This window comes from Melospiza melodia, chromosome 5 (genome assembly GCF_035770615.1).
Source record: "Melospiza melodia melodia isolate bMelMel2 chromosome 5, bMelMel2.pri, whole genome shotgun sequence".
In the NCBI taxonomy this organism is placed as follows: Eukaryota; Metazoa; Chordata; class Aves; order Passeriformes; family Passerellidae; genus Melospiza; species Melospiza melodia.
In genome coordinates, this window is record NC_086198.1 from 23,519,653 (window position 1) to 23,531,806 (window position 12,154).

A 12,154-nucleotide genomic window follows, 5' to 3' on the forward strand; every position below is an offset into this window, starting at 1 on the left:
GCCTCTTATTACTTGGACCATTGGCTTTTAATGACAACCAACAGAAAAATCACTTGCCAAGGATGGCGGCAATTTATACTGTGCCATGTCCAAAGGAGGACAATTTAACTGGCCACAAATCTTAAGAGCATTGAAAAAAACTCACACAGATAAACCTCATTATTAATTCAAAGGCCATTAGAACTAGGGTCACTGCTTGTTTAGCAGAATGCTAAGGCAAGATTGGAAATTCTGATCTGCAGAGACCTGGGTAAAGGGAAAGCAGGAGCAGCAGTGTATAACTGATTCCTTATTTGAAACTCTCACAGCACCCATCAGAAATGAGGGGGATTAGCAGCCATAGCTGCTAATGGAAAACTTCAGTTTTCTGGAAAATTTCAATAGCATTAGCAGGAATCAGAGTCCACATTAATTTATGAGGAGTTCCATAGTTTAAATCAACATGATATTTTGGTGTGCTGCTTTGGCATTTTCTTGCATTCTCCACTGCAGGTGTTCCCACAGCATGTATGAGAGAATAGGACAGAAACTGAGTAACTGTGATAGGAGGCAGCACAACAGACTGAGCCAGGATGCTTGAACTGAGACATGGCTGTTCTGATCAGATTGCTCACAACAAACCAGTTGGAATACAAACTCACCCAGGAACCAAAAAAGGTCAAAAGAGGACAGAGTAGTAACAAAATCCTCAATGGAGCATTTGCTCCTCACATAAACTTCCAAAGCATAGAAAGTTTATCCCATTCACAACATAAGCTGTCATTTAATTTTTCCATAAAACAGAACAAACCAAAGCCTTACTAAAGCAGGAACAATTCCGCTAGTCAGTCTACATACAGTTCTGCTGAAAGCAAGCAGAATTAAATACAAAAATAAAAAAAAAAAAAAGAAAAAAGGCAGCACAGCCAGCATGTTTTCTGATTTCTTTTCAGGTTCCTAGCAACCTTGCCCTTCCTAACTTTTGGCTCTGGGATGTCCTCCCGGGAAGGTCTGCCCTGCTGTAACTGCTCTGCCCAAGATGAGGTCTCCTGAGGCTCCTGTGGCCCCAAGGCAATCTGCCAGCGACACCCTCGAGTCAAGGCTCCCAGTGGTGGTAGGAAAATGGCAATAACTGTGTTTCACAAAGGGCTCCTAAGCTTTTCCTCTGCTTCCAAATGGCAGTCAACCAAAAATTCAGGGAACCCACAAAATGAAAATTGACATTTTCTGTTCACTTCTTATTAATGTGTTACAAGTGAGCCAGATAACTTCTTTGTGCCTGAAGCTTCAGCTGATCAGATTTTCACGTATTGTATCTCCCATTTTTGTTTCAGTTCATTTAGTTTCTTAATAAGTATTTGCTTTTGAGTACCTACTTTGCCCAAATTCTCAGATTTCAATCAGAGAATGTATTTTCAAATGCATATGGTCCTAAGTGTCACTGGTTTTGTTACGGAACGCTCACAGACCACTTAAGCCAGTGGAGGCTGACTGGTCTCACAAGTCACATTATTTCAAACATCTCAGGGTACCTGTGACAGATTTATTCACAATTTTCAAATAACAAGAGGAAATTAACCCATTTTTTAGTTACAGTTGAAACCCCTCAGCAGAAAGATCATGTTTTATCCATTAAAGTTTATGCATTCATGAATCTACTTAATACTAAAAACATCTTCAAAAAGCATATGTCAGATTGGAACTTGTAGTGCACTCAGAGACACTCAAACATATTCTAAGTTTAGATGGGCCGCAAATAGCCCCTGATTTAAAAATTCACTTTACCTTTCAGTCTGCAAGAAGCTGCTTTTTGGCATTTTCCTTAGCCCATCTACCCAAAGCTTGTTCTGGCATTGATAGTCACTGAAAAAGATGACTGATAATGCCCTGGGAAAGTTGCTAGATTTTTAAGATAGCTTTACATCTGAACTGGGACTCAGCATTAGGCTGAGATTTCAAGGCCTTATTTTTATCCCTGGGTCCTTCAGCCTCATCTCTCTCAAAAGAGCTGTTCATTTCAGCAGCACCAAAACGCTGCATCTCAGTCTCTTCCTTAACTTCTCTTCTGCCAGCATGGCCTTTATTGTCCATTTATTTGACCTTAACGTTGGCAGCGTACATTCTGACTGTATCTGTAGGAACTGCAGGACACTATAATATTATCATCATTAATAACCTTCCCATATTTTCCAATTATTGTGCTCCTTATGTTTTTCAGTGTAGATAAATGTACTGGCACATCCACTGTTTTACAAATATAAATAAATGCAATGCTATGCACACCTTCAGTTTTGATGCCTGAGGGAAAAAGTTGCTCAATCCTGAAGTTTTCTTCAAATTCTAAGACTAATCATATGCATAACCTTACTATCAGAAGATTATCTCCATCAGCAGCTATTAAGCACTAGTCTGCAAGTAGAAGACTATAATAAATCAGTTTTAAAAACTCCCAAACTGTCTAAAGTCAGCAGTAACACAACCTAGATCCAATTATTCATCAGTACAGCAGTCATTACTTGCACACAGCAGGGCTTTGCAGCCATGACACAATGTTCCAGAATGCCCTTGTCTATCTCCTGCATTTGCCTTTCTCTTTACTTTAAAAAGCCATTGCATTTTCACATAGAAGGGATGATAACAAATAACAGTGAAGAGAAAAAAAAAAAAGCATGGCTAGGTCTGCTTAAAATTGACCATAACCTTAAAAGCACAAACAGCAGAAGTATTAAAGGCAGTTTTGCAGCAGGCTTCGATGCCTAATATGCCCAGAATTGTAAAACAAGTATTTTTTTATCTGAGTGATGATCTTTTTCTGGTTGAAATTCATATCTGCATGCATATCAAAGGAGCTGGCATGAACTTGTGCTCTGTGCCAGGGAAAAATGAATGTAGAGAATAATGCTTGCAAGTGCATAAGGGCAGTAATGAAAAAGAAATCTGAAATCCTGTATTTTAGAAGCAATAAAACAACTTGATTGGGGCGTGTAGGAGGTTGGGGCTTCAAGACCTCAAGCATTTGAATACAATGCAAGTTTCAGGTTCATCACTGGTTCTGCTGGCTCTGTGACAGGAAGCAGTGCTGTTCCCTCCCAAGGTAAGGGACAGATTGAAAACTTCCATACAAGACAGAAGGCAGGTGAACCTATTGTTTATGCAGCTCACCTCTTAAGATAAAACTGAGAAAAACTAGAGTGTGCATTCCTAATGAGGGATGAACACCAAAATTCTACAAAGATATTAAGTGGAGGAAAGTTGACACTTTCTAAAACAAAGAAAACCATGTACCTATTTGACAAATTCTCATTTCACACATCCTCTAGGGGAAATCATACATGCTGTGGGTTAATAAACATACAAAGCTATAGGTCAATGCAAAAAGCTCTCTGGAGCTAAGCAGAGCTGCTGGCCAGGACAGCATTAGGAGAAAATATCATATATCCCTACTTTGTTCTTACTGCTCCTTTAGCATTCAAGCCACCTTTGGAGTTAGACACTTTGGTCTAACCCAAGACAGCTGCCTTTGAGCTTCTAAATATAAGTTGCTTTCTTAACTGTGATGAATGGGTCTACCAGTAGCTAAAGGAAGTGGAATTTATTAATTCAGTATTGACTGTTCTGCAGTTCAGACCACATTTATTTACTAAAAGGGAAATACTCGAAAGAATCCACCACCCCAAAAAAACACTTTGTGCTTTGGAGGTGCCATCTCTGCTACTCCATTGAGCACTTGCATGCAGTGCTCCAGGGTGAAGTGGGGAGCCGTGTTTAAGTTTAATGCCCATTGCCACTGACCCCCTCCTGTCTCAGACAGCTAAATCAGTGTCAAGCAGAGGACAGCCTATTAACCAACTCCTTCAGAAAGCTACTTTTCTGAATTCAGCATTTTTCATCTATAGACTGTTGGTATTCAATTATTTATAATGCCATATCACATAATTCCCCATTATTAAGATTCAAAGCAGCAAGTTAGCATGCCCGTTCTGAAACAGACCTTATGAAATGGTGGAAAAGCTGAAAAAGAAAATAGCTCTCTACTCACTCAGCCCCTTCTCAGACACAGAGAGTTCACACTTGAGTATATGAAAACATTGCCATTAGTTGTATAAATCCTTGCAAAGGATTTATTAGTTGCAGCAAAGGATACAGCCTGTCAAGTATGCAGCGCTATTCATGCACAGTCACAGAAATCCACAGCAACAGATACAAAAGATCATTCTTAACATCTTTGTAACTTTAGAAATATGTTCATGCCAAGCTCCAGCAGCTCTCCTAACACCCTATTAAAATAAATCAAACTCATGCTTCATGAGGAAGGTGTTCCACTTAGTGAAACACGGATGCTATTGAACTGATGAGCACGAGCACAGATGAAACAGAAACTAATTTTCTTTTTCTAAAGAATTCAACTACACACTGAGGGAGATTTAGCAGAGAGCACAAAAACGCTGCCAAGATGACAAGTGATGAGCAAGGACAAATCATCTGTCATTGGCAGCAACTCCAGAACTTCTGAATCTTTGGAAGAGCTTGACAATTTGTCATAACTATTTCTATTGTTCACACTCAAACCTTTAAATGGCCTAAATGCAAGACAATCTAAAGCAAGTAAAGCAGCTGTAGTGCCAGCATGCAAGCTTTTTGCATGTGCAGTAGTAAGCAAGAAAGAAAAAAGGCTTTTTATCAAAAAATCCCAAGTAATTTAATGAAAAATTACATCAAAATTTATCTACATTTCTTCTTTCTAATAGATATGGGCCCACAAATGTGGGCAAAAACTGCAAGACACAGATCATAAAGGAAAAGCATTCCTTTCATTTAATGGAAAATTACATCAAAAATTATCTAAATTGCTTCTTTCCTATAGCTGTGCGCTCAAAAGTGTGGGCAAAAACTGCAAGATACAGATGATAAAGGAAGATCATTCCTTTCCTTCACAAAGGAAATACAGGAAAACCATTCTGGATTTTCAAAATTTAGCCCTGCACATATGCAACTAGTCAGACAAGGCTGCAAACACCCAAGGCAGCAGTAGTGCTGCATGCAAGCAAAGATGCTTACAGGACCAGTCCATCTTAGGTATCCCCTCTTTGACACACAGAGGAGAGCTCCCTGGCTCCTGGTGTACCTGTGCTACAGCTGGGGCTGCTCTGAGACAAGGCACCCAGAGGCCATGGCTCCTTTGTCAAAATGTTGAAGGGAACTGTCTCAAACTAGAGCTTGCTTTCCTGTTAACTTTCTGCTCCACCAGGAGTACCTGCAGTACTGACTGTGAATCTTTCTGCTGGACCATCACAGAGCAAACCACGCTTTCCATTTGATTGTTTTTTCCACAAAAGCCAACAAGATGGCCTTACATAACCTATAGCTCTGGGAATGGCTGATTCTGGAATAATTTAGAAAGTGATTTAGAAAGTTTCCGAAGAGTTGAGCTGGGATACCAACTTCCTGTTAACCTTTCCCAAACACTGTCTGCCTACAATATGTGCAAACCAATATGAGGTTTTACAAACTGGACTGCATTCTTCCAAATGGAAGACTGACAAAATGCTTTCATCCAATACCTCTAGATTTGCTGTCCGTGTCTTTTCATGGACCAGCCTCTTCAAGTCACCACTGCTGTTTTACAGGTGAACATATCTTAACCTAATTTTCTCCCTCAGCGGCATAGCAATTTGCAGATCACAAGATATGATAAAAACAGACTTCCAATACACACATGTGAGACAGGAAGCCACCCCAATTCAACCCTGCTCCCTCCCCCTCTGCAAGAAAATGACAAACAAACAAAAACCAACAATCAATCAAACACAAGAAGTCAGAGGCCATTTTTTAACACAACGTTTAACTAAAGATTTTAGCTTTGGACTAGTGTGAGTATTCAGAACAGTCCCTAAAAGCACAGATGTCTCCCCAAGGACTGATATGTAAAGCAAAATATGGAAGTTAAAGACTACTGAATAGCAAAGAAAGGTAAGTGATAAACTGAAGACTACCTTAACTGATCTGATGTTTAGAAAGGTAAAAGTGTGGAATTGTACTATTTAGTATATTGTACTAGGTTAAACACCCATAGGACTATTCCATGGAGATCCTCAGGTAAGTTTATGCTTATTTTTACTGTTCCTCATTCTAGCTCCTAGTTCATAAAACCACCACCATTTTATCAGGCTGTTTGCTCTATGTTTTCCTTATGGTGCCACAGTAAGTTCTTTCTGTGCTCTCACTCTTAGTCTTTGAGCTTTTCAGTAGGGACATCAGCTGTTGATTTATAAAGCTCATTCTTACGCACCAGAAACTAAAGCTCATAAAAATCTTTGCTTTTTCATAAAAATATTTGCTATTTCATAAAAATATTGCTTTACAAAAGGCAGTATTTTTGTAATCTAACTGTAATCTCTAGTCATTTCTGCTCTTGAGAGATGAAAAAAAAATAAACCACATGTGACTATACTTAGTTTTGTTCTTCTGGACAATCATTTCTCTCTGGGATTCCTTTCCCAGACATTTCTTCTAAGAAAAAGCAAAGAAACAAACATCCAAAAAAACCCTCCCAAAAAAACCCCAAAAAACAAACAAAAAAAAACCCCACCAAAAAACCCCCAAAGAAAACACCAGCTACTGGGTGAAACCTGACAGAGACATTTACCAATGATTAGAAAGCAAGCTTCTACAGCATTTGGAGGGGGCAGGTGGAAATTGTCTTCGAGTCTCCTCCTAAGGATGGGTGATACGGCTGACACCGCTTCATTTGTTTGTCTTATGAAAATGTATTTCTTTTAAAAATAAATAGTTGAAGCATTTGATCAATTTTCCACTTTTTCAGATCTATTTCAAAAGATGACCCTTTTAAACTAAAAGCACTGGGTTACTCCACTGAATAATTATTTTTATATTGACTTGGCTTGCCATCATAACTACGTCTGAAATGAGTCAAGGTTCAGGGAACACTTTGTATCTTCTGTCCTAAGATTTTAAGAGATGGAGGCTGTTAAAGTACAGAAATCAGCCCCATGCTAAAGAAAACAGTTAAATATTCAATAAAAGTAAATAAAGACAGCATTAATACTTCAGTGAGTTTGACCACAGGCTTGTACTGAGAACACAAAATAAAAACACATTCTGTCTAGCAGAAATGGCCTTTTAAAAATGATTCATTTCCTTAATCATTGAGAAAAGCTAATAATGTATATTTTATAGGTGTCTAAACCCATGTATCTTTCTGAAGTCAGCCTGTAGACTGTAGGTTTAAAATAAAATAACTATAAGCAATTTATGGATCTTTCATTTTAAGGGTTATTTTATTCTTAGTTGGTTTTCTTACTTCCAAATTTATGCTTTGATTTATATTCCTATTATCCTTCTGAAAAGTGTTTATAATATCAACTCTGGAAAAAAAAAAAAAAAAAACAAAACCCAAAACCAAAACAAACAACCACATTTTTTTTTCTTAAGTTCTGAAACTACTTGGCTTTAACTCAGACCTATTCTCCTACCTGCACTGCAAGACAGTTGCAAGAAAGCAGAAAAATGGTATTCTTAATGAACAATAATGTACATTCCACCTAGAAACTATTTATTTCAAAGTAAAAAAGTGTCTCAAATTATCATGGAAATACAGAAATTAAGATTCATTACTGTTGAGTGGTTGCCTCTACATGCCTTTCTTTTTATGAACTAGATTTTGTTTATAGCGATAGTACTAAATTGACCCCTGAAGATGTCATTCTTTTTCTGCCTTTTTTTTTTTTTTTTCTTTTTAAGCTGAATTCTATTTGGAAATTGAAGTAGAAAACTTAAGTATTTGGTCCAGACAGGGGCTTTGAATCAAAGTGGTTGTCATCACCTTTGAAGTTAAAGAACCAAACATAAGAAGCCTGAATCTACACCACAGTATCACAATTTCCATGTTCTTATGGATTAAGAGCTAGAGTCAGAGACTTCTCCCAGCTGTGGTGTTTGCTTTAAACACCTCAGCATCTCCTACATCCAGTCATATAGGAGTTACCCTTTTAGTGAACCCACTCAAGATTGAAGGCTGTTGACAAGTCCTCCAAAAGATGGAAAATAATTGCCTTGCTGATTTTGATGCTTTTGCAACTGCCTTGTCCAAGGCCAGAATCTCACCACAACAGTGAAAGTCAGGGATTAATGAAGCTTTGTCACAGATTTACAGTCACTCCATCTGCACATATAAATTATTTTTCTAAGCAGAATAAAAAGTTCAGTTCTTAATTTTAACCTCTTGCAGACTTTATAGGCAGCATCTGATTTATCCCAAGCCTTATTAATATGAAGAAAGATTTCAAACTGTGAATGTGACATGAGAAGTTCAGACAAACAGTCATTAATTCGATGCTTTAATTTGTAGAGGAAAAAGGAATGCCAGTTTGACGGTGGACCTTTCTTAAGTCCGCCTTAGTATCATGTCTGCTAGTAAGGAGAGCTTTGGAGGCTGCAAAAAGAATACTGATGATAAAATGGTACCTGTCATAATTTCAGTGTATGCTTCTTTGTTAGCTCATATAAAAATATGTAAATTCATTTTTACTTCCTCTTTAAAAATATACCTGTTAAGAATCATGATTAACCAAAGTTACCACTTTAGTAAGGCAGTGAACAGATAAGAGTGAAGAAAAATACACTTGTGAGGCACAAGAGTCTGCCCAGTGTGCATTACTATGGATTGACTGCACTCAGTGAAAGGAAAATTGATTAAATAAGACTTGTAAAGGAATCATATAAAGGTTCTATTTTAAATAACCTTTACCTTTTCATCCATACTTAATTTTATATCTCAGTACTTCCATAGATTGTAGTACAGTTACACTTCCTTTACACCAGCATAAAATAAAAGAATATTCAATTAGGATGGAAATCACTGTCAGAAAGAGGCTAAAGAATGTGGGCTTTGAGGAAGAACTTGAAGTTTGGAAGTAGAGAAGAGAAATTGCAGAACAGGGTGCCTGATTCAGAGGGCTATTTGGTAGTGTGAACAAATAATTTTAGACTGCTATTGCCTAAAAGCAAGCAAACAGAAAAAAAGCCATAACAACAGTTTTCTTAAGACCAGCCATTTTCCATAAAAAAGCTTCCTCTCGATCCAAGGTACCAGTAATCCAAATTAATAAAATACTGATTAATCTACTCAATTTGGCCCATTCTCGTTGTTTGTTTTCTAATGTTAAATGTGGGTGTCATTGTTTTTAAAGTTTAGCAACTATTAAAAAAATAGATTGAATTTATGTCTCCAAACTGAAAACAGAAGGCTTAGTTCACCTTTACCTCTTTTTTTTCCCCCAAAGAATAGCAAAGGAATACTTTATAGCCAGACCCTCTGAATTGCTTGGCATCTCTAAGTTGCTCAGATTTTCCTCAAGAGGGGCTGCAGAATGCTGAGTGCCTTTGAAAACTTGCCCATTCCATTCAGGATTTTAAATATAAGTTGAGTGTCTTGAAAATCTAGCCCTGATTATGCTGGCAGTGTGTTGTTTATTTTATTAGTGATACGGAAATGTGCTTTCAACTCCTTTTGCATCTGTTAGTAAACTCAAGATTTAGTCTGACTGCCTATCAGGGAAAATGTTTAACTTCATACACTACAGAATATAACAGTGCTGCTCTTTTTTCTTCTTTGCTGTCTGCTTTAAAAGCAATTTTTGCCAAGCATCAGACTGGCATTACTGAAACAGAAAGTATTTCATTTTCCTATCACAGGCATTATTAACAAAGGTCGCCGTTCAAGTGACAAAATATCACTAAAGCCATCAGCTCTTTTTGCTCTTCAGCTTCGTGGTGGTGCCTCTCCTGTCATTTCACATATCTGCAGAGAACAACAGTGGCAGAGGTTTAAGTGAGATAGCCCCCATTTCTGACTTGCACATAAACTTAGCATTCAGCTCCTCTCCAAGCACACAGGCTGAAAGCATTTTTTTCTTGTAATAGGAGTTCAAGAATCGGGAGCAGTTTAATGGAGTTCTAACTGGCTGCAGGCTTGAAGCTCCCTATGAAAAACAAGCTCTCAAAAACACGTGTGCAAAAGACAAAATCAGTTCTAAACATATTGAGAACATTCTGGTCACCAAATTCCAAAGCCCAATGGCCATTTTTGCTCCTGTGCTTCACAAGAGATGAACAAAATAGATCACTCTTACTAAAGGTCCAATGGCATTGCAAGCCCGGAAGGTCTGCACAAGGACTCACTGAGTCTTATAAAGGGCATGGATCAAAACAGTTCCCTTTTCTTTTTCTCAAAATGGCTCTAATTTTTCCTAATAAAGTACTTCTAAATTTTGGGAAATTCAGCTATTTCTTCTGAGAGTAGTTCAGCCAGTCAGCTACATAAACCCAGACCATAATTTAAAGATTTTTATAAGCCATGTGTGTCCTAACATCAACCATGCAACACAGTTCAGATTAATCATTCCAAAAAACCCCTTCTGGCTACATATCTGTTTGCAGTCCTTCAATCTGAAATCCTTCATATATGTCACTGAAGGTTATTAAAAACTGATGTTCAAGGTGAACACAAAATACTCTTTGTATTACCACAATTCTCTAGCAGTTAATGGTTAACCTAACAGAAACATAACTCAGCACAAACTGATACAGGCTAAAATATATTCCAGCTCTATAAAGAGAGAAAATCTATATGTTTTTCATCATTGTTTGATGCTGGTTTAAAAGCTGGTTTCACAGAGAAATTGCATCTGGATCCAAAGAGTCCAAGCAATACCTATCCCACAGACACTGGAGATAACAAACATACGAAAATTACAGGCTCAAGCATAGCTGAACACAACTGCAGTTGGGACATTGGATCAACTCTAAAATGGAACAGATCCTAACGGATTGAAAAGAACTTTATCAGTAAAAAAATAGCACAAGAAGCCAATATGTGTTCTGTTACAGAAAAAGATAAAACTTTCTAGTCATCAAGTATGGATATTCTAAAACACTTCTCATTTGTTATCAGAAAGAAAATACAGAGGAATTGCAGAAGAGGCAAATGATGCAATCATAAAAACCCAGAAGAGTAGAAGCATTTAACATGCACAGTGTAATTTGAGACATTCTGTACAGTTCAATAATTTATAGGGATTAAGTTGCTAAGAATTGTTTCTCAAATTTTCATTGTGGAACAGTTGCCCATTTCTTTTGGCTTTTTAAACTAAGAGGCTTAAATTAGATCCCTGCTATCATCTTTTAAACATAAATTGGAAAACTTTGATGGAGAAAAGTAAAATGACTGGAAGGACTTTAAGAGGATTTGCACATTCCAGAAAAGGAAAAATAGAATGCACTTTGTTAAAAATACAATTAGTTCTGCATTTTAAGTGTGTGAAAGCAACTATAGCCTTAGCAAAATGAGCTATATAGAAAAATAAAGGCCTTTTGAACTTTTATAAAAAGTATTGATGCCATTCAATTTAAGCCCATATTACAACTTTATTTTTTTTAATGCAAAACAAGCCAAACCCATAATTGTAATTGCCTTGTTCTGTTTTTACTTTAGATAGATAAACAGCCATAATTTGACTCATGGTAACAATTCCTCTAAAGTTTATGTGATTACTCAGCTGATGAAATTATTTACGTGTGAAAATAAGTCATATGTATAAGAGATTACTGGTACAGGTACCTTGATGTAAATTATGAAAGACACATTACAGAGCGTAATAAATTTTCTAGCAACACATTCCTTTTTCCCACAGGTACTGTCAAACAGCTTTTTACCTTTAAGCACTGCATTTTTGTAGCATTCTTTCAATCATCTTTTTGACTAACCTGAACCAGAACAGTGACATATCTCTCCTATTCCGACTATTAATATTATGGGCACATGGTCTTTGCTTTTCGATGGTGATAGAAGCAAACTGACAGAACCAATATCCAGACAATCCTTGAAGCGATACACGAGCTTTACACAGGGATGATCAACAAGATAGAGCACTATTCTCTCCAGACTGATTGATAGGAAAAACAAGGCTATAAAGCTATATTTTCAGCTGGAAGCAAGTACACCAGAAGTCCTCTGTGGTCATTCCTAGAGTCCCCCATGTATACAAAGTTTATCCACACAGAAGAATAAAAATAAATAAAAAGGAAGAAAGGCAAATAGAAGAAGTATTATAGCAATATAGATAATTTTTTACTCTATTATGCAGCAAGTAGGAGA

At 37.2% G+C, this 12,154-nt stretch overlaps 1 protein-coding gene across 3 annotated transcripts in view; it reads right to left on the minus strand.

Moving 5' to 3' along the window:
* Window positions 1-12,154, minus strand: part of GRID2 (glutamate ionotropic receptor delta type subunit 2) — a 679,111-nt gene that overhangs the window by 218,221 nt on the left and 448,736 nt on the right. The window lies entirely within an intron of this gene.